Raw genomic sequence first — 20,409 nt, 5'->3', positions numbered from 1 at the left:
GCACTGACCCTAGATAGGAAAATGGTACATTAAAACTATCAATGTAGTTGATTTACTTAATTTTAATCTAGTTGATGTACACAAGGATGAGATTACAGTTTTTCAAAATATGATCTATTATAGGTTTTTAGTAAAGTAAGATTAATATGGCTTTTTAGGGTAACTTCAACATTTACAAAAAAAATGAACCAAAGCAAACCACTGAGAATCTTTTCTTTTTAAATCCATAATTTAATGGAAAGTAAGTTATCATTTAATAGAAATGTAAAATGCTTCCAACAATGCGCTAAGCCAATGGAAATAAACTAGGGCTTTATTATTATGGAATAATTACATAACCTTAGTAATGAGATTAGTGGAAGAAAATAGCTGATGTAACATTGGATTTTAAGATATTACTGTGGTTGCTTTGGTCAGAGTATTCCAAAGTTTGGTATAGAAGTGGTATATCTAGGTCTTATTACTAAGCTTAGAACACTGTCATTTTCCTTTTGGAAATCATTACTGTAAAATTGAGAGCTTTGAGTTCTTTGTGTTTCTGCTTATGCCTCTTACTACTGTTCCCTGAGCCTCCTGTGGGCGGGAGCTACCCACTTTCCTTCCTTCCTTTCTTCCTCCCATGTCCCTGCTGCTTCTGGGCTGGCTGTACTCTCTCAAATAAAAGGGAGACTTTTCTCCCTTGATATGAGAGCAGTATAGGAGCTGAAAATCATTCCGTTTAAGGCATCACACACCCATGAAATCCTTTGAAAAATCTGATATTAATTAGTAAGATGGATGTGTTTAAATCAAATTAAATCTAAGGAGCTTTTTTTTCTTACCTCAGTAAGATGGCATACTTCCTATATGTTGGTGGTTTATGATTTCTTTAGCAGAAATAAATATTAATTCTTCTACTCAGGAATAGCATTAGAGATTAATTCCTGGAGTTTTTGATAATAATTAAAAGAAGCCTTAAGAGCATTGCATGGACATAATGAAGTTTTAGGAAAAAATAGCATACTTTAAAAATGTCATAGAATGTATTCAACAAACGTTACTTGTAAATCTTCATTTTTTTGGAAAAAATAATAAAGTTAAGTGATATATTAATCAGAATTGTACTATTAAAAACTGAAAATAGAAGTTTGTATGTGATTTTTTTTTTTTTTTTGCATTCTTGGGAACCCAATCTTTCATTACCAGCATATGTCTTGTACAATAACTACCTGATTTTTTGTTAGAAGAAAAATGCAATTTACATTTGAATGTGGTAAGTAGACCAGTCTAACTATAAAGAAAAAATAAGAGATCCCTATTGTTTCAGAACAGATGCAGCTCCAACTCCTTGATTCACTGAGTACCACGTTTATATCCTTTTGGTAAGTCTTGGTGTTTGAAACATTATCTTATTTTTCTTTGTGAGATGAATATCAAAATTGCTTACCTCTTTTGGTGGCCTTTCATGTCACTGGTCAGTTGCTATGATCCTATGCCATCCTCCATCCAATCACCCACCATTGAACATGTTTGTTGTGCCCTCCTGCTTGTGGATTTGCACACTTCAGCTTGCAGTTGTTTGGCTAGTCTGTGAAAACTGGGCCTTGGGAAACTGGTTGGGTATATACACTGAAGTCTTTATATTACTGATTCTACCTTAATTTTTCATGTTAGCCAAGGGCAGTGGGTGATAGGCCTGCCTTTTCTACTGCCTGTCTAAACCATTTTTATCCTTCAATGTCCAGATGGGATATTACCCCCTCATAAAGCTTCCCCTGATGCTCTCATCTAGAGGTGATGGGTTTCTCATTCTCGTGAAATCTCTCATGGCTTTTTCACTTTCTGCTATCATTTTTAATGTTAGACCAGTGCTTCTGAAAGGAATGAAGCACGGATGGATGTCAGAAACTATTTCAAATGTGCATATGCAATTCCTGCTGCCAGAAGATAGCATAATCTGGGGTGGTCAGGAGGAGGACATGCACATTCTGACAAGATTTTCCTCATGATTTGCACATACTGTGCCCTTTTTGCAACTTTTCATCCCAATCTGCCCATCCTGACACACACTTCATTCTAGGTGTCCTCTCCTTGATTTACCTCCACCTTTTTATACTCCCTACCCTCTGTGGTACATTTTATCTGGTACCTCATTAATAAATAGTTGTTGAAGGACTGAATAACTAAACAAGTATTCAAAAAGACCATAAAAATTGAGTGGCTGGTATTGAAATCCTACATGTTCTGAGTATCTTGAGTTTTCTAAATTTGATTTTCTGATTTCCTGCTTATTAACACAGCCTTGTTTGATACTGGACATTGACTGCGATACCAGTGACAGCCTTAAGCCATGGTGCCTGTCTCTATCTTTTGACTCTTAAGTAGCAGTTTGAGCCTGCTGTCTCTCTGACTTTATTTTCTGTTTATGGTGAAATGCTCACTCTGAAAACCTTTCTACAATTTTGGGGTTTTCCACTGAGCAGCTTAAGGAACAATGTTATTGGTAGATGTTGTCAACTTTAAAAATATGCACAACTTAAGAAGTTGAGACTATGCAAACATGGAAACATTTTAACAGAAGTTTGCTGCTAGTCTTCTGAAGGCTACTGCAAGTCACAAGGAGCAGATGTCACCGTGAAGGATTTTAGTACTTTTCTAGATATGAGAAGATGCAAAAATTTGGCTCATAAAATCTCTCTGAAAACATCTAACTATCCAAAGATCTATTCTCCTAGTTTTCCCAGAGCACAGAGTGCCTCACTCCTGATCTCCACCTTGAGCTCTTTTCAGGGTGTATCAAGGGTTGGCAGCTGCAGTGGCTTATGATTTAATCTGTGTAGAGGCAGATGACAGGTGCCAATCTCCAGTTCAAAATGTCCTATTTGTGTAGCTCTCCTAGGGAAGGAATTACAGAAATCCTTGTTCCAGGCTCACTTACTAGGACAGACATGAGGCATGAAGAAGGGCTCATTTGCTCATAGGAAAGAAGGAAATGTCTAAATTTTCTAATGAAATCAATATGATAAAATGATGTCTTGGTTCCTAAGAAAGATCATAAATATTATATCAGCAGTATACCTGAATTTTAGTAGTATATCTTTGACCCATAATTTCCAACATTCTATATTGACAAGTCAGGGATTGTTACATGTTTGCCAGCACTCCCCATAGTCTAAGTGTGCAGAAGTGGAAATTGTATCAAACTTTGTTTTGTTTTTTTTTTTTGTTTTTTTCAGTCTTTTGTCTTTTTAGGGCCTCACTGGCCTATAGAGGTTCCCAGGCTTGGGGTTGAATCAGAGCTACAGCTGCCGCCCTACACCAGAGCCATAGCAATGCCAGATCCGAGCCGTATCTGTGACCTACACCACAGCTCACGACAATGCCAGATCCTTAACCCACTGAGCGAGGCCAGGAATCAAACTTGCATCCTCATGGATACTAGGCAGATTTGTTTCCACTGAGGCATTATGGGAACTCCGTGTCAGGCATTCCTAATGTTCATTACTGGCCTTTATTAAAAAAACAAACAAACAAAAAAAACCTTTGTAAATTAAATACATTAATCTACAGTAAAACTCTATTCCATAAACATCAATACTCCACAAAGTGAATATGAATAAAATGTGAGTGAAGAAGCAGGTTTTCAAAATCTATAGTTTCCTTCTATTCTTTATTGTTAAAATTAATTTTGTTAAACTGTATATTGAACTTAATTTTTTTTTTTTGATTTGTTTAAATCAGGTTGTGAGCTACTCATAAACTTATTAGGTAACAAAATAGTCCTGTGATGCAAAAGTTAAGTTTTGTATTTTGTGAATAATGGAATAAATAAGAGGACAGCATAATTTACTTTTTTTCTTGACCTATTTATTTAATCTTTGCCTCATTCAAAAATAATGACTTTTAAAAAGAAAAAAAAACTTCTAAATTTTTATTTTCTATATCTTTTCTCTCTGATCTCATGTTTGCATATGCAAAACATTGTAGAGAGAAGATAGCCATTGGCTTTAAAGAGCCTAAAATATATTGCATATATTAAAATAACAAAATGTATGAGTATAAATGCAGTTTACTTAAGGACATTGATGGTTTTGGCTATTTCATTCTGGATTAACATATTAATACCATCGGTTGGACTGATGTGCCTTTTCTCCATGTAATTGTTAAGTCTCAGTATTAATGTCCTCAGTATATAAAAGACCAATTGAAACAAAATAAAGCAATTGACTTTAATATATAGCACAAATGAATGTTTCTACAGAAAAGAAAATCATAGACTTGAAGTCAAAATAGACTTGTGGCTGCCCTGGCGGAGTGGGGGGAAGAGGAGGGAGGGATCGAGGGATTGGGAGCTTGGGGTTAAGGATGTAAACTATTGCTCTTGGAATGGATTTACAATGAGATCCTGCTATGTAGCATTGAAAACTATGTCTAGATACTTATATGCAACACAACAATGCGAGGAAAAACTATGTATACATGTATGTGTAACTTTGTCCCCATGCTGTACAGTGGAAAAAAAAAAAAAAACACAAAAAAACCCCTAGAGACTAAGTTGTAGGAAACAGGAACTGCTCTAGATCTTTTAAATAGAAATGGAGTCAATGTAGGAGGAATTAAAGTCTTACAAGATTATTGAAGAACCTGGAGGAGTGGCTGTGGAATACCAGGAATTACCAGGAAGGTGGTTTGTTTGTTTGTTTGTTGGCAAAAGATCACTGAACTAGTGTCCAAGGTGCATTACTGCCTCTGATAAGGTGGAGACTCAGGTTGCCATGGAACTTGTTAGATCCAAGAACACACCGTCCTAGTCTCAATCTAGGATAGAAAAATACAACTTCCTACCCTGCTTCTTCAACTGTATCTGCCTCTTGAAACTTATAATGTCAACAAATGGACAACTATATGCCCTTGCAAACAACTTTATTGCCTCCCTGATGTCAGTTGTGAGCAGCAGTAACCAAGCAGAGAAAGATGATCTATGTCTGCTTCATTCCTGCCTTCTGACTGTAGCTGAAAGGGAGTGTGGACAATTTGTTTTTGGCCTTCCAGATTCTGTAGTTTAGGAAAGCCACTAAAAGAAGCTGAAATAGATGTTGGATGCTTTTTATATCCACTAAAGTCTTGTTTGCCAGTTTCTGCTAACATTTTAATATGTTATGATCTCAAAAAATGCTGTAGTGATCAGATTAAACTATTATTAGGATGCCATGTAAATTCCTTGAGGGTAGTGATTTCCTGTTCTTTGTGTGTGGCGCCCAAAACCTCCAATAAGACTTGGCAGTGTAATGGAAATACAAATTAAAAATAAGAGGCTTAGTTCTTTTTGTTGAATAACAAAGGGATAGACCTTTTTACTCCTGCTTTTTCTCCTGGAGAATTTACTTTAAAAACTGTAAGTTCTTTCTCTGTATCTTTGAAATGTATATACATCTTTTCAAAAGCAAAATAAGCCTCTTTTCAGCTTAATGGGCCCCAAATGGCTTTCTTAAGAAGCTGAGAAACATCTCTTTGGAATATAAACATTCAAGGAAAATGTACCCCTTTTTCATAATTTCCTTAGGAGTATTTTTTTTTTATTTCTTTGTTTTTTTTCTTATCCTATATATACTACTCTCAATATACTCCTTACAATTTGTGATTGCATGAGTATTTATTTAAACAGTAATAACTGAGCTCTGCTCAAATTTTTTCAAATCATTTTTTATTTTACTTTTACTGATGTCTTTATTATGTGGTTGCACATTTTGCTATTTCAGTCAACATCCCTTATTCTCAGTATTGGAGTTAAGTTGCCTAAAACTGAATCCCCACCTAGGTAACATTCCTCATTTTAAGACAATTTTACTGTCTGAAATTACTTGTCTTCTAATACTTAACTATGATTGTTCTTAATGATCATCACAAATTATCTTATTTTCTGTCCCTGTAGATTAATATGGGTCCTGTATTCTATTGAAAGAGGTCTGAAATCTAAGGCTAACATGTCTGCAGATAGCTCTTGCTGATTCTTTGTGCTCTATTTTCAAATCTATTTTCAGATTTACTGGGCGCAATCCTTACCTTTGTGATTTCAATGTGTGACTATATTTAATAGACTTTTTCTTCTTATGTAGGCTCTGCAAATATGACTCTAGCGAACATACCTAGATTAGAATTTTTAAAGTTCTCTTATAATTTAAAATTCCTTTAGAACTCTTGTTCTTGGGTGGCTGTCAAGGGAGAGTGCTGAACCCTAATCATTTAATGTGGGTCCTCAGAACTTTGTCCCTTTGGAAAAAGAATTTGGCAAAAAGACTGATGGTAGCAAAGGCAAATTAAGTGTTTATTTAAAAAGAGAAGAGAGAGAAATGGTGTGGAGAAAGCACAGACACAGACAGGCTGGGCAAAGGGGTGGAGAAGGAGAGAAAAAAGAGACAGAAAGAACAGGTGAGGAAGAGAGACAACACATGCTTTGGAGATCTTTTAAATCACCTGTATGGATTCGGTCTTTCCATGCTGCCTCTGGCCAATCATGTTGCTTCATCTGGCTCTAGCCTGACTTAGGGACCTGCCCTCAGGATGGATTTTAGCACAAGGGTCTCTGGGAAGTTGACAGGATGTACTGTGGTCTGGTGGCCCTTTCTTTGACCCCTGGGGAGTCTTTCTGCGAGTGTGTGGTTCCTGAGGTCTCCTTGGCCTCAAGAATGAGAAATAGGTGGGCTCTATCTTTTATCCAAGCAAGATGCAGCTTTTATCTTGAAGTTATCTGTCCACAGGGAACAGGTTACAGCTGCTTAGCCTGGGGCCTACCTATCTCCTGCTTCACTTTCAGGGATGTTTTGTTGTACTGCAATGGCTTTGGATTTCCTCTTTTCCTGTGTGAAAATGTTAGTTTTGGTCAAGCTGATGATATTGCCAAAAAAACAAAAACGAACAACCAAATTAACTAACAACAACAACAACAAAAAAATTGAGATGACAAGTGTGGTCTGCTCCACAGCTCTTAAGCTAGAGTTCTGGGAAAATCATTGATAAAACCAATCAGCTTCTCAGGGAAGCATGAGATCAGAGAGAGGTTTCAACTGCAACCTGAGGAAGGGGCTAGAGAGGATTAGTGAATGCCTCTAGAGGGAGCTTAGAGCGTCGGCCAATAACGTCAGGAGATTTGAGATTGTTCTAAAGGTGTTTTCTAGCTATCTGTGAGAAACATTCTTAAGGTTATTTCCTAACTTTTTGATCTATGGAGAGTTTAGGTCTTCTCTAATTAGTTCTATTCAGAGCTAGACTCTTAAACTCAGTGATTCATGTTCTTCTGGAATACCCTTGACAGAGATGAAAGCAATTTCTGTGAGATGAAAGCAGTTTCTGTGAGATGAAAGCAATTCCTGATAGATTGGGAAGCTTAAATCCCTGTGGTAAGTCTATTCAGAAGGTTAAGAAGATCCATCACTGCAACACTTAGCTCAAGGGGCAGATGGCAGTGGGGGAAGGGGAGGAATTGAGAGCATTTCTAATTCTAGAAAGTGGAAATCAGGGGAAGCCTAGATTGGGTTCAGAATGCAGGTCTGTCTCTCTTAGTCTTCTGGAGTACAGATGCTTCAGAGTATTTTTATGTTCAATACTCACAAGGAGGACTCCTCGATGGTAGAATAGGAAATAGTCATCCCTTGGGAAGGGGAAGAAAATTAAAAATCCAGACAAGTTGGTGCTGAAGACCTGCCAGTTGTGGAGGCCAGTATTTGACTTTCTCAAAACTGCCCATGATCAAACAGGGCCTTTATATTCTGGCAGAAGGCAATTTTAAAACAAGCCATTGCTTGTTTAATAATTCTTTTATCTGCACTTAATTTTTTAAATCTCTCAGTATGTCTGATCATACCAAGGGAATCAGGATATGGTGTTTTGGGAAAAAGCTGGGTTGGAGCCTGAAAATATGGGGAAGGGAATTCTAGGATTCACTGTGCCAACTATCTCTAGATGGTTTAATTCCCTGGCCCCTGCAGCCACTGACCTTCAACGTACCCTGAAAGGAGTTCAGGGTGGAGATCAGGAATGAGTTGCTCTGTGCTCTGCGAAAAAACTGGCAGAACAGGCCTTCAGATAGTTAGATATTTTCAGGAGATTTTATGAGCCTGATTTTTTAATCTTCTCATGTCTAGAAATGCACCAAAATCCTTAACAGTGACACCTACTCCTCATGACTAGCAGCAAGCCTCTGCCAAAATGTGTGCTCGACCACACATCCCTTCAGAGCTATTTGAGATGCTGTTTCCCAGGCTATTGTGCTCACAATGCCCCAATTGAAAGTTAACTCACAGCTCTCACACTGTGTATTTTTTTAGTTGACAACTAATTTGGAGATTATATTAAAGTATGAAATTTCCCAAGGTTAAAGTAAGACCAAGAGGAAATAATTGGGGTTACTTTGACGTAAGGGAGCATTTGTTTTTAGTAATTAACGTTTAAATATCACATGTTACATTTATTAAGAAAGATGATTTCTTGTATAGGCCTTACAGGATCTGGGCCTTTTTACATTCTCTCAAAGAGAGACGTGTGAAATGGACAGATACATCCTCCAAGGGGATTCTGAACTCAACACAGTGTGGATGAATTCTTTAGAATCTTGGCCTAATTTGGGAGATCTTTTAATTTAAGAAAATTAAATGACGATTGTATTGTGGGGCTCATGACAGTTAAATGTGAAATATAGGACAAAAACAATATAAAGACCGAGAGTATGAATAGAATTATACTGTTTAAAGTTTTTACAGTTTGCATGAAGTAGTGTGATATTAAATCTAAGTAGACATTGATATGTAAAGTCTTTAATCCATTTTGAGATGCTTTTTTGTATGCTATAAGAGTTCAGTTTTCCCAGTATCATTTTTTTTTTTTTTTTTCCTTTTTAGGGTCGCACCTGCAGCATATGCGGCCATGCTGTTCTCTGTTTAATGACCCAACTTTAGAATATGTATTGCTGAAAGGAACACTGAGGGAGATCTTTAACAGGAGCAGACTTTTGATTGCATGCCCAGCAACAGGGGCCCTAAAATTCAGGGTTGTCATTAGTCCATAAGGAATCTTTACCTGAATTTGACAAAATTCATGGATAAGGCTCAATGACAAAGAGCCTGGTTCGACACATGGAATGTAAGTTGGATCTTTATTATTTTTCTTTTTTTGGCTGCTTTTGTGGTATATGGAATTTCTCTGGGCCAGGGATTGAATCTGAGCCATAGCTATGACCTCTCCCACAGCTGCAGCAATGCTGGATCCTTAACTGGCTGCACCACAGTAGGGACTCCTGGATTTAACCATTTTGCCAGGTAGTTTTTTTTTTTTTTTGTCGTTTTGCCTTTTCTAGGGCCGCTTCCCACGGCATATGGAGGTTCCCAGGCTAGGGGTTGAATCGGAGCTGTAGCCACCGGCCTATGCCAGAGCCACAGCAACGCGGGATCTGAGCCGTGTCTGCAACCTACACCACAGCTCACAGCAACGCTGGATCCTTAACCCACTGAGCAAGGCCAGGGATCGAACCCGCAACCTCATGGTTCCTAGTCGGATTCGTTAACTACTGAGCCACGACGGGAACTCCATTGCCAGGTAGTTTTGTAGAGTACACAACCTACAAAACTTAATGTATAATCTTTGCTAATTCTTCTATTTTTACTTAATTTCAGGCCAAACAGAACTAGAGATTGGCAATATAATTTTGCAGACTAGATTACAGACATTCTCCTTTTGGTTTTTCCCCTTATTTAAAACTAATGCCTTGTTTGCAAAGAGAAAAATAATTCATAGGAAAGTTATATCCTTTGTTGCAATTTTTACTTCTTCAAAAGCAATATAAATAAGCTGTTATAAAATAGGACAAGTAGAAGCTTTAAGACAGAAGTATCTATGTTCTACATTTCTTACAGACAACTTGCCTAATAATAAGTTGAATTAGAATTGTGTATATATTTTTCTGCTTGCTCTCAAAACACTCTCCTTAAAGGTGAGGAGAATGTATTTCATATTTGAGTTCCAAAGAGCACACTGCCTGGCACATACCTGTCATTTAATGAATGCATGGTATTCCTTATTTTTCACTATCTTACTTTTTAAAGGGATACTAAAGGAAAGATCTGAGATATACATTTTGAAATCACATGTTAATTTCCTTTCTTTCTTTCTTTTTTTTGGGGGGGGGTTTCTTTTTTTTTTTTTTTTTATTTTCCCACTGTATAGCAAGGAGGTCAGGTTATCTTTACATGTATACATTACAATTACATTTTTTCCCCCACCCTTTCTTCTGTTGCAACATGAGTATCTAGACAAAGTTCTCAATGCTACTCAGCAGGATCTCCTTGTAAATCTATTCTAAGTTGTGTCTGATAAGCCCAAGCTCCCGATCCCTCGCACTCCCTCCCCCTCCCATCAGGCAGCCACAAGTCTTTTCTCCAAGTCCATGATTTTCTTTTCTGAGGAGATATTCATTTGTGCTGGATATTAGATTCCAGTTATAAGTGATGTCATATGGTATTTGTCTTTGTCTTTCTGGCTCATTTCACTCAGGATGAGATTCTCTAGTTCCATCCATGTTGCTGCAAATGGCATGATGTCATCCTTTTTTATGGCTGAGTAGTATTCCATTGTGTATATATAACACTTCTTCCGAATCCAACCATCTGTTGATGGACATTTGGGTTGTTTCCATGTCCTGGCTATTGTGAATAGTGCTGCAATGAACATGCAGGTGCACGTGTCTCTTTTAAGTAGAGTTTTGTCCGGATAGATGCCCAAGAGTGGGATTGTGGGGTCATATGGAAGTTCTATGTATAGATTTCTAAGGTATCTCCAAACTGTTCTCCATAGTGGCTGTACCAGCTTACATTCCCACCAACAGTGCAGGAGGGTTCCCTTTTCTCCACAGCCCTTCCAGCACTTGTTATTTGTGGATTTATGAATGATGGCCATTCTGACTGGTGTGAGGTAGTATCTCATGGTAGTTTTGATTTGCATTTCTCTTATAATCAGTGATGTTGAGCATTTTTTCATGTGTTTGTTGGCCATCTGTATATCTTCTTTGGAGAAATGTCTGTTGAGGTCTTTTGCCCATTTTTCCATTGATTGATTGGTTTTTTTGCTGTTGGGTTGTATAAGTTGTTTATATATTCTAGAGATTAAGCCCTTGTCAGTTGCATCATTTGAAACTGTTTTCTCCCATTCTGTAAGTTGTCTTTTTGTTTTCTTTTGGGTTTCCTTTGCTGTGCAAAAGCTTTTCAGTTTGATTAGGTCCCATGGGTTTATTTTTGCTCTAATTCTTTCTTTCTTTCTTTCTTTCTTTCTTTCTTTCTTTCTTTCTTTCTTTCTTTCTTTCTTTCTTTTTCTTTCTTTCTTTCTTTCTTTCTTTCCTACTTTCTTTCCTACTTTCCTTCTTTCCTTCCTCCCTTCCTCCCTTCCCTTCCTTCCCTTCCTACTTCCCTTCCTTCCCTTCCTTCCTTTTGCTTTTTAGGGAAACAGGTGTGGCATATGGAAGTATTCAGGCTAGGGGTCAATCAGAGCTACAGCTGCCTGCCTACTCCACAGTCAGAGCCACAGCCACAGCAAGATGGGATCTGAGTAGAATCTTTGACCTATACCACAGCTCGCAGCAATGCTGGGTCCTTAACCCACTGAGCAAGGCCAGGGGTTAAACCTGCATCCTCATGGATACTAGTTGGGTTTGTTTCTCCTGAGCCACAATGGGAACTCCAGAGTCTTTCTAATGAGACAAATAATGGAGGAGTTTTTTTATACCCCTTCATTTCTTGCCAAGACTACTATAGTATGTAGCATACTTTGATAAAGACTATACTTTATAATACCATTATAACTGATAGTTAAAATTTTAGTGCCAAGGTTCTTTTATTTTCCTTTTTAATATTTTTCTCATTTCTGAACTTTGAGGAAATTGTGTCAGTCTTTGTGTCAATGATTATTCATTATTTGATCAAGTAGCTACTTAATGACTCTAAACTCATATGTTAGAAATACATGAGAATATATTTTCATTTGCCATTGTGTTGCATTTGTTGAACTATACAAATGCAACATACAATCATCATTATGGTTGTACTAGTATTCATTGAACACTCACTGGTAACATAGCTGTGTGACAATATATAATAACTTGACACATTGTAGGTTGGCTTTGGAATAGAAAAATGATTTTAAATTGTCTGGAACAGGATTAAACACTGGAAGAAACAACAGACTGTACTCCTAGTATAATTGTTTCAGCCGGTGTTTAACATAGCTTGCTCTTCAGCCAGTGCTGTAGTTAATGCTTATGTAATGCACATGGCGCTCATTTGTTTTCTTTTTGATCTCTCATTAAAAGTATTCTTGTGTGAAGGATATTACAGAATTTTTAAACTACAGGATAGAAAAGGACACTTTAAACATTTAAACTTGATCTTATTCTATCCCAGAAGCACCATGATCTCAAGGCAATAAAATTGTAGTCATCTAATAAAATAAAACTCCTTTTCTATCCAGGTTTAGTGCCTGCACTAGGAAGACAGCTTCTTTAGCATTGCCATTGGAAGTTAACCATGTTTAAATCCTTTCCATTGCCAGAAAACTTCGTTGTTGCTCATAAGGAATCGAGTAGTAATTGGAGGCTTGGATATGAAACTCTCCGGTGATTGTTTAGCGTAAGTGAACATTTTTGTTTAGGGACGGAAATAAACTCCCTATGTCTATTTTTAAGAAGTGCTTATAGTGTAAATATGTCATTCATGATTCTTCCAACATGCACTTTGCAAAATGAGCTTGGAAATGGTCTATATTTAAATCTAAAAAGAACTCATGACAAAACGATGCTAACTATAGTGCTTACGATGTTTTGTGTCATTTAGAGAGAAAAACATAAAGCTGTCTTGACTTCCTGTGGTAATTAGTGCCTCTTTTATGGTAGCATAAAATGCTCTAATGGTAATGCTGTAAGAAGTCATTTGGTTTTATCAACTGCTGAAATTACTTTGGATGTTGTTACTAAAAATAGTGAGATATATAGGTGTGTCAGGACTCAGGGTACAGCAGTTTGGCACATGCCTGCCTAGGCCCAGCATTCTTCTGAGGTTCTGATTAAAGGCTTTATTTGGTAGTATTGTCCCTCACACTGAGGGAAAGTCATTGACTGATATGCCTTCAATTCCTTTTATGGGGGTGACAAAGAGATAAATTTTGAAAGAAAGGATGTCAGGGTGTAGAGGATGAGGGAGGAAGCAGAGATTCGGGAGAGACTTGAATTTTTTCATTTGTTTATCGTATTTATCACTATTTTTTGAACCTCCTCACAAATACTAATCTGGCAGGTTCCCTAAATTTGATGACTGAGTTGATCCTTTTAAGGTTTTTAAAAGCCAGAGAATTTTTGTTTGTTTGTTTTTTGGGGCCTCACCTGTGGCATATGGAAGTTCCCAGGCTAAGGGTCAGTTCAGAGCTGCAGCTGCCAGCTTATGCCACAGCCACAGCAGCACTGGATCCAAGCCACATCTGTGAGCTGCACTACAGCTCACAGCAATGCTGGATCCTTGATCCACTGAACAAGGCCAGGATTGAACCTGAGTCTTCATGGATGCTATCTGGGTCATTATCACTGAGACACAGTGGGAACTCCTTCACTATTATTTCTACATAATTGTGAATAAGATCAATGCCAGAGATAAGAACAAACAAAGCAAAAAGAAGAGAGAAAGAAAAATGGGAGAGTGAAATATCTCCTTCAAGTTTCTATATTTCCAGAGATGGCATGGGTCTCTCTGTTTTTCAACATAGTGAATTAGTCAGTCTGTTAACTTTTTGTTTTTTAAGCCTCTGCTCATTCTTTTTTCTCTTTGTTCATTCCTGTCTTCTCACTTTCCAAAGTTTCATCTTAATGAAGCCCTCATGTTACACTTTAAAACTATTATGCTAATAATGATTGCTAGAACTTTTGCATGTATTCATGTCTTCACTGGATGGTTGGAGCTAATGAACCTGTGAAGACCTTAACCTTTCTAATCCTGGATGTGGCCACCCTCTGCCAGGGAAGGGGGTTTCGTGAAGTCCTTGTCTGAGAGCAAATATTCAAGTGGGGTTAAATGTGCTTGGGTCACATAATGGTGAGCAGTTAGCTAATCTTTTTCTGGGAATGCATTATATTTTATTTTATTTGAATTTATTTATTTATTTATTTTGCTTTTTAGGGTCACATCTGTGGCAAATGGAAGTTCCCAGGCTAAGGGTCAAATCGGAGCTACAACTGCTAGTCTATACCACAGCCATGGCAACATGGGATCCGAGCCGAGTCTGTGACTTAGACCACAGCTCACTGCAACGCCAGATCCTTAACCCACTGAGCCAGGCCAGGGATCAAACCCGCAACCTCATGGTTCCTGGTCGGATTCGTTTCTGCTGTGCCACGATGGGAAATCCCGCATTACATTTTAAAACTTTGCCAACATTCTCATGATTGTCCAGCTGTTGGCAGTGAAGAAAGTAGCCCTGATTTTGGAATCAAAGTGTGAGTTTTCTTGCCATTAGTTATCATGAGAGTACGTTCATAGGAACTTATGTATACTTTGTCTTTTTATTTTTATGATCTCTTATACAAGCAGTAATGCCTTTATTCTAATTTTCAGAACTATATTACCTAAATATGTAAGAAAATAGAAAGAATTTTAGGTTATAAGGGAGAAGAGTGGAAAAATGTAAGAAATATAAGAAAGAGAAGAAAGAAAAAATTTTCTGTGGAGTTATATTTATATATTATATATTTTTATCACTTCCCTCAGTAGACAACTATAGTCCTTATCTTTATGTTTTTAGACTATTAAGTAGGGGAGCCAAAATCACTAAAATCACTGAGTACATTAAATGACTCAATTAAGAATTTGATTAGTGAATAAAGCACTTCTGAGTGTCAAAACTTTGGTCATTAATCATGGTTTGACCACCTATATTGCTGGGAGTTTGGGGAGAAGATTCAGGAAAAATGACTACACACAGAAAGGTCTTATAAGTACAGAGATTGTCAGTTTAACAAATCAGATTAAATTGTCAGCAAGTTTAACTTCAGTTCTGTAGATGAGCTTCCAAAGTACATATTACAGAGTTATGATCTTAACACCTCAGTTGTATACTTTGTTGAGAACAATGGATACTTCTGATGTATTCAAAGTACCCTCCGGTTAGAAAAATTGTAACAGTGTGCTTTAGCAATGACTGTAAACTCCACTTCCTTTTAAGATGCTTTTGATTATTTTGAACACCTGGGAAAGTGTTCTTTAACATGAATAGTTTTATATCATTTAATATAAATGCCTATTTAGATCTTTTTTCAACTTTTTAAATTTATTATACTTCTTCACGTCATCCTGACGGAAAAATGGATGTCTATATGAAGGAAAACAAAAAAAGAATTTATGTATCCTATAGTCATATTTCATTGTGGCATAGCAAAATGTGCCTGCGGACTCGATAACCTTGATAACCTCGGCTTGACTCAGGTCAGTCAGGCTTGGATTCAGGGCTGTTCCATGGGTCTCTCATTCCAATAATGAGGTGAAATGAGTTGTAGTCGTTGAGGGGCTGCCCTTTTCATGGGAGACAGCAGGAAGGCAAGAGGGGGCAGTGGAAATATCTAATGCCTTTCCAAGTCTCTGCTTGACATTATGCCATTTCACAGTGGTCCATACTGCTTTATTCAGAGTTGGTCACATGAACAACACCAAAGTCAGTGGGGCTAGAAATATATAGTCCTACTCTAGTGGGAGGTCTCATAGAAGCTTTGGTATATAATTCTGTTATTGTGAGAAAATGGAATAGCAGTGATCAGAATCAATTCATTCACATTAGCTAACACTACATATGATGGTGGCCTCCAAATAGATTAAAGATCTATGGTGAAAATATAAGGTTAATAGAAGAAAATCTAGAGGAATATCTAGGGTAGTAGAACTTAAACAAAAATATAAAAATATAAACCCAAAGAAAGAAAATTTATAAAGCTGATAACATCAAGAAAATTTTCTTGGAGCTCCCGTCGTGGCACAGTGGTTAACGAATCCGACTAGGAACCATGAGGTTGCGAGTTCGGTCCCTGCCCTTGCTCAGTGGGTTAAGGATCCGGCGTTGCCGTGAGCTGTGGTGTAGGTTGCAGACGCGGCTCGGATCCCGTGTTTCCGCGGCTCTGGCGTAGGCCAGTGGCTATAGCTCCGATTCGACCCCTAGCCTGGGAACCTCCATATGCCGTGGGAACGGCCCAAGAAATGGCAAAAAGACAAAAAAAAAAAAAAAAAAAAAAATTTTTCTTTTTAATCAAAGTCACTATGTTTCAAGTTAATAAACAGATAATGGATTGAGGTAATGTATTTATGATATTTAAAATCAACTAAGAATCAATACCTGGCATATGATAAATTCTTTTGTAAGGAGCAATTCTGGTACAATTAACTGTGAAAGATATGAGACAGTATTTTCAAAAACTGAAAACTAAAAAGCTATCAAGCATGCATAAAGGAAAGTCATAGAAGCATTAGTGATCATAAATAGGTAAATTAAAACGGGAATAAGGTATCACTTTAGAGCCATTAGATTAGATAACATTAGAGCATTAAATAACACTAACAATGTAACAGGAACCTTCATGCCCATCTAATGTAGTGTATAGATTGTTGTGGACATTTGGAAAGTAATCTAGTACTAGTGACTCAGTCCATATATATGTATACCTTATGATAAATCAGTTGTTTTACTGGATATATAACCCAAACCTATCCTTAAATAAATTATAAAGGGACATGTGAAAAGTTGTTCTTTAGAAATATTGTGTTTTCCCAGGAAGAGTTGGTTGAGAACTAAGGTGGGGTAAATGAGGCAGCTCAGGTGCAGATATTAAGGAGGGGCTCAATTTCAAGGTTATATAAAACATGACCACAGTCTAGAGCACTCAACCTGAGTGTAAGTGCTTCCTTAAATGCTGTGCTCCATGAAGTTCCAGCTGTGGCACAGGGGGTTAAGAAGCCAACTGCAGCAGCTCTGCTTGACAGGTTCTACTTGCAGTCTAACATAGTGGGTTAAGGGATCCTGTATTTCTTTTACTTCTCTGATTGCTGTGGCTAGGACTTACAGAACTATGTTGAAGAGTAGTGGCGAGAGTGGACATCCTTGTCTTGTTCCTGATCTCAGCGGGAATTCTTTCAGCATTTCACCATTGAGAATGATGTTCGCTGTGGGTTTGTCCTATATGGCCTTTATCATGTTGAGGTAAGTTCCTGTTATGCCCACTTTCTGAAGGGTTTTTATCAGAAATGGGTGTTGGATTTTGTCAAAGGCTTTTCCCGCATCTATTGAGAGGATCATATGGTTTTTATTTTTCAGTTTGTTAATGTGGTGTATCACACTGATGGATTTGAGGATATTGAAGAACCCTTGCATCCTTGGGATAAAACCCACTTGATCATGATGTATAATCCTTTTAATGTATTGTTGGATGCTGTTTGCTAGTATTTTGTTGAGGATTTTTGCATCGATGTTCATCAGTGAAAGTGGCCTATAGTTTTCTTTTTTTGTGGAATCTTTATTGGAAAGGAAGAAGTAAAACTATCCCTATTTGCAGATGACATGATACTATACCTAGAGAATCCTAAAGACTCTACCAGAAAACTGTTAGAGCTCACCCGTGAATTTGGCAAAGTCACAGGATACAAAATTAATACACAGAAATTGATGGCATTTCTATACACTAACAATGAAAGAGCAGAAAAGGAAATTAGGGAAGCAATCCCGTTTACCATTGCATCCAAAAGAATAAAATACCTAGGAGTAAACCTACCTAAAGAGACAAAAGACCTGTACTCTGAAAACTACAAGCCACTGATGAAAGAAATCAACGATGACACAAATAGATGGAAAGATATACCATGCTCATGGATTGGAAGAGTTAATATTATCAAAATGACTATACTACCCAAGGCAATCTACAGATTCAATGCAATCCCTATCAAATCCCCAAGGACATTTTTCACAGAACTCGAACAAAATATTTTAAAGTTTGTTTGGAAGCACAAAAGACCCAGAATAGCCAAAGACATCCTGAAAAAGAAACATGGAGCTGGAGGAATCAAGCTCCCGGACTTCAGACTATACTACAAAGCAACAATTATCAAAACCGCATGGTACTGGCACAAAGATAGAAATATAGATCAGTGGAACAGGATTGAAAGCCCAGAATTAAACCCTCGCACCTACAGCCAATTAATTTATGACAAAGGAGGCAGGAATATACATTGGAGAAAGGACAGCCTGTTCAATAAGCAGTGCTGGGAAAACTGGACAGCCACATGGAAAAGAATGAAATTAGAACACTCCCTAACACCATACACAAAAATACACTCAAAATGGATTAAAGACCTAGATATAAGCCCAGATGCTATAAAACTCCTAGAGGAAAATATAGGCCAAACACTCTCTGACATAAATGACAGCAACATCTTCTCAGATCCACCTATCAGAGTATTGACAACAACAACAAAAAATAAACAAATGGGACGTAGTCAAACTTCAAAGTTTCTGCACAGCAAAGGAAACACTAAACAACACAAAAAGACAACCCACAGAGTGGGAGAAAATCTTTGCAAGTGAATCAACTGACAAGGGATTAATTTCCAAAATTTATAAACAGCTTCTGCAGCTCCATACCAAAAAACAAACAAGCCTATCAAAAAATGGGCAGAAGATCTAAACAGACAGTTCTCCAAAGAAGACATACAGATGGCCAAAGTACACATGAAAAGATGTTCAACATCACTCATTATTAGAGAAATGCAAATCAAAACTACCATGAAGTACCACCTTACACCAGCCAGAATGGCCATCATCCAAAAGTCTACAAACAGTAAGTGTTGGAGAGGGTGTGGAGAAAAAGGAACCCTAGTACACTGTTGCTGGGAGTGTAAATTGGTGCAACCACTGTGGAAAACAGTATGGAGAATCTTCAGAAAACTAAAAATAGAACTACCATTTGATCCAGCAATCCCACTCCTGGGCATCTTTCCAGAGAAAACCATGACTTGCAAAGACACATGTACTCTGATGTTCACTGCAACACTATTTACAATAGCCAAGACATGGAAACAACCTAAATGTCCATGGACAGAGGAGTGGATCAAGAAGGTGTGGTACATATACACAATGGAATATTACTCAGCCATTAAAAGGAATGAAATACTGGCATTTTTAGCAACATGGATGCACCTAGAAATTATCATGCTAAGTGAAATACTTCATACAATGAGAAACCAACATCAAATGCTTTCACTGACATGTGGAATCTGAAAAAAGGACAGACTGAACTTCTTTGCAGAACAGATGCTGACTCACAGACATTGAAAAAATTATGGTCTCCGGAGGAGACATTTTTGGGGGGTGGGGGGATGTTCCTGGGCTGTGGGTTGGAAATCCTGTGAAATCAGATTGTTATGATCATTATACAACTACAGATGTGATCAATTCATTTGAGTAATAAAAAATAAAAAAAAAAAAAGGATCCTGTATTACCATAGCTGCAGCTTAGGTCACACCTGTGGCTCAGATTCAATCCCTGGCCATAAAAAAAAAAAAAAAAGATAGAAAGAAAGAAAAATGATGTGCCCTAGCTGCCTCACTAACTCTGTTTTAATATCAGCTTAGCTGGCAAACTGGAATCAAATTAGGTGTCTGATACATGGAAAGTGGGTTGATGACATGAAATAAATGCACAGGATGGAGAATAACACATCATTTAGCTACGTTGGATTAGAGATATAGTCCTAGGAGTGAGTTTTAAGTTGTTTAATTTGAAAAAAAAAAAAACAGAAAATATTATTTTTCTACTATTCATCATTTTGAAAGTGGACATATGAAATATTTATTTAAAAAGCTAATATAATTAAAACAAAGCCAAATGAAATATATTTTGATGAATATAGTAAGAAAATTAAATAATACAACCTATGGAAAAAATGTTGATAAATCAATGTACTTAAAATTAATAAAGCTTAAACATGTATATTTTGATAAACTTAAATTCAGAAGCATTTTATATATCAGAAAATTTTCAATATGTGTAGAAAAGGTTTATATTGTTCAATGAAACCTTAGCATATACTTTTTCACACTCCCCAAAATAGCTGACATATCTATTTCTAAAGCCAATTTAAATCTAAAATGTTGTAAAACTGACTTTGATGTGAGGGCTCATTAGGATCTATTTCACCCAAAAATTTTGCTGAGTTTTTGGTTGTAGATGCTGTATTTCTGCAAATTATGAATGGTTTAAAATGTAAAAAATAACTATAAATTTCAGGAAAACATGTACAGCTTGGTTAAAATTCAATGTTTTGGGCCACTTTAAATCAGATTTTCATAGCTTTATTAACTTATTCTGTCATATTC

General features: G+C 37.1%; 1 long non-coding RNA gene across 5 annotated transcripts in view; it reads left to right on the top strand.

Moving 5' to 3' along the window:
• LOC106509513 (uncharacterized) overlaps nucleotides 1–20,409 on the top strand; it is a 265,044-nt gene that overhangs the window by 230,868 nt on the left and 13,767 nt on the right. The window contains exons 5-8 of one of the 5 annotated variants that reach the window (XR_014838432.1): nucleotides 1,312–1,361; nucleotides 12,568–12,644; nucleotides 17,098–17,241; nucleotides 17,356–19,519. This is a non-coding gene — a long non-coding RNA (uncharacterized LOC106509513). Of the gene's footprint in view, nucleotides 1–1,306; nucleotides 1,362–8,873; nucleotides 9,115–12,567; nucleotides 12,645–17,097; nucleotides 17,242–17,355; nucleotides 19,520–20,409 lie in introns of those variants that run through there. The other 4 variants (XR_014838430.1, XR_014838429.1, XR_014838431.1 and 1 more) reach the window with 4 other exon arrangements.

This window comes from Sus scrofa, chromosome 2, assembly GCF_054392235.1.
Source record: "Sus scrofa isolate SSC_HxYL_T2T_F1_AM1 chromosome 2, Sscrofa_HxYL_maternal_Yorkshire_Landrace_v2.0, whole genome shotgun sequence".
NCBI classification, from domain to species: domain Eukaryota; kingdom Metazoa; phylum Chordata; class Mammalia; order Artiodactyla; family Suidae; genus Sus; species Sus scrofa.
Note: the sequence above shows the minus strand (reverse complement) of the source record. Positions and strands in the feature narration are given on the sequence as shown.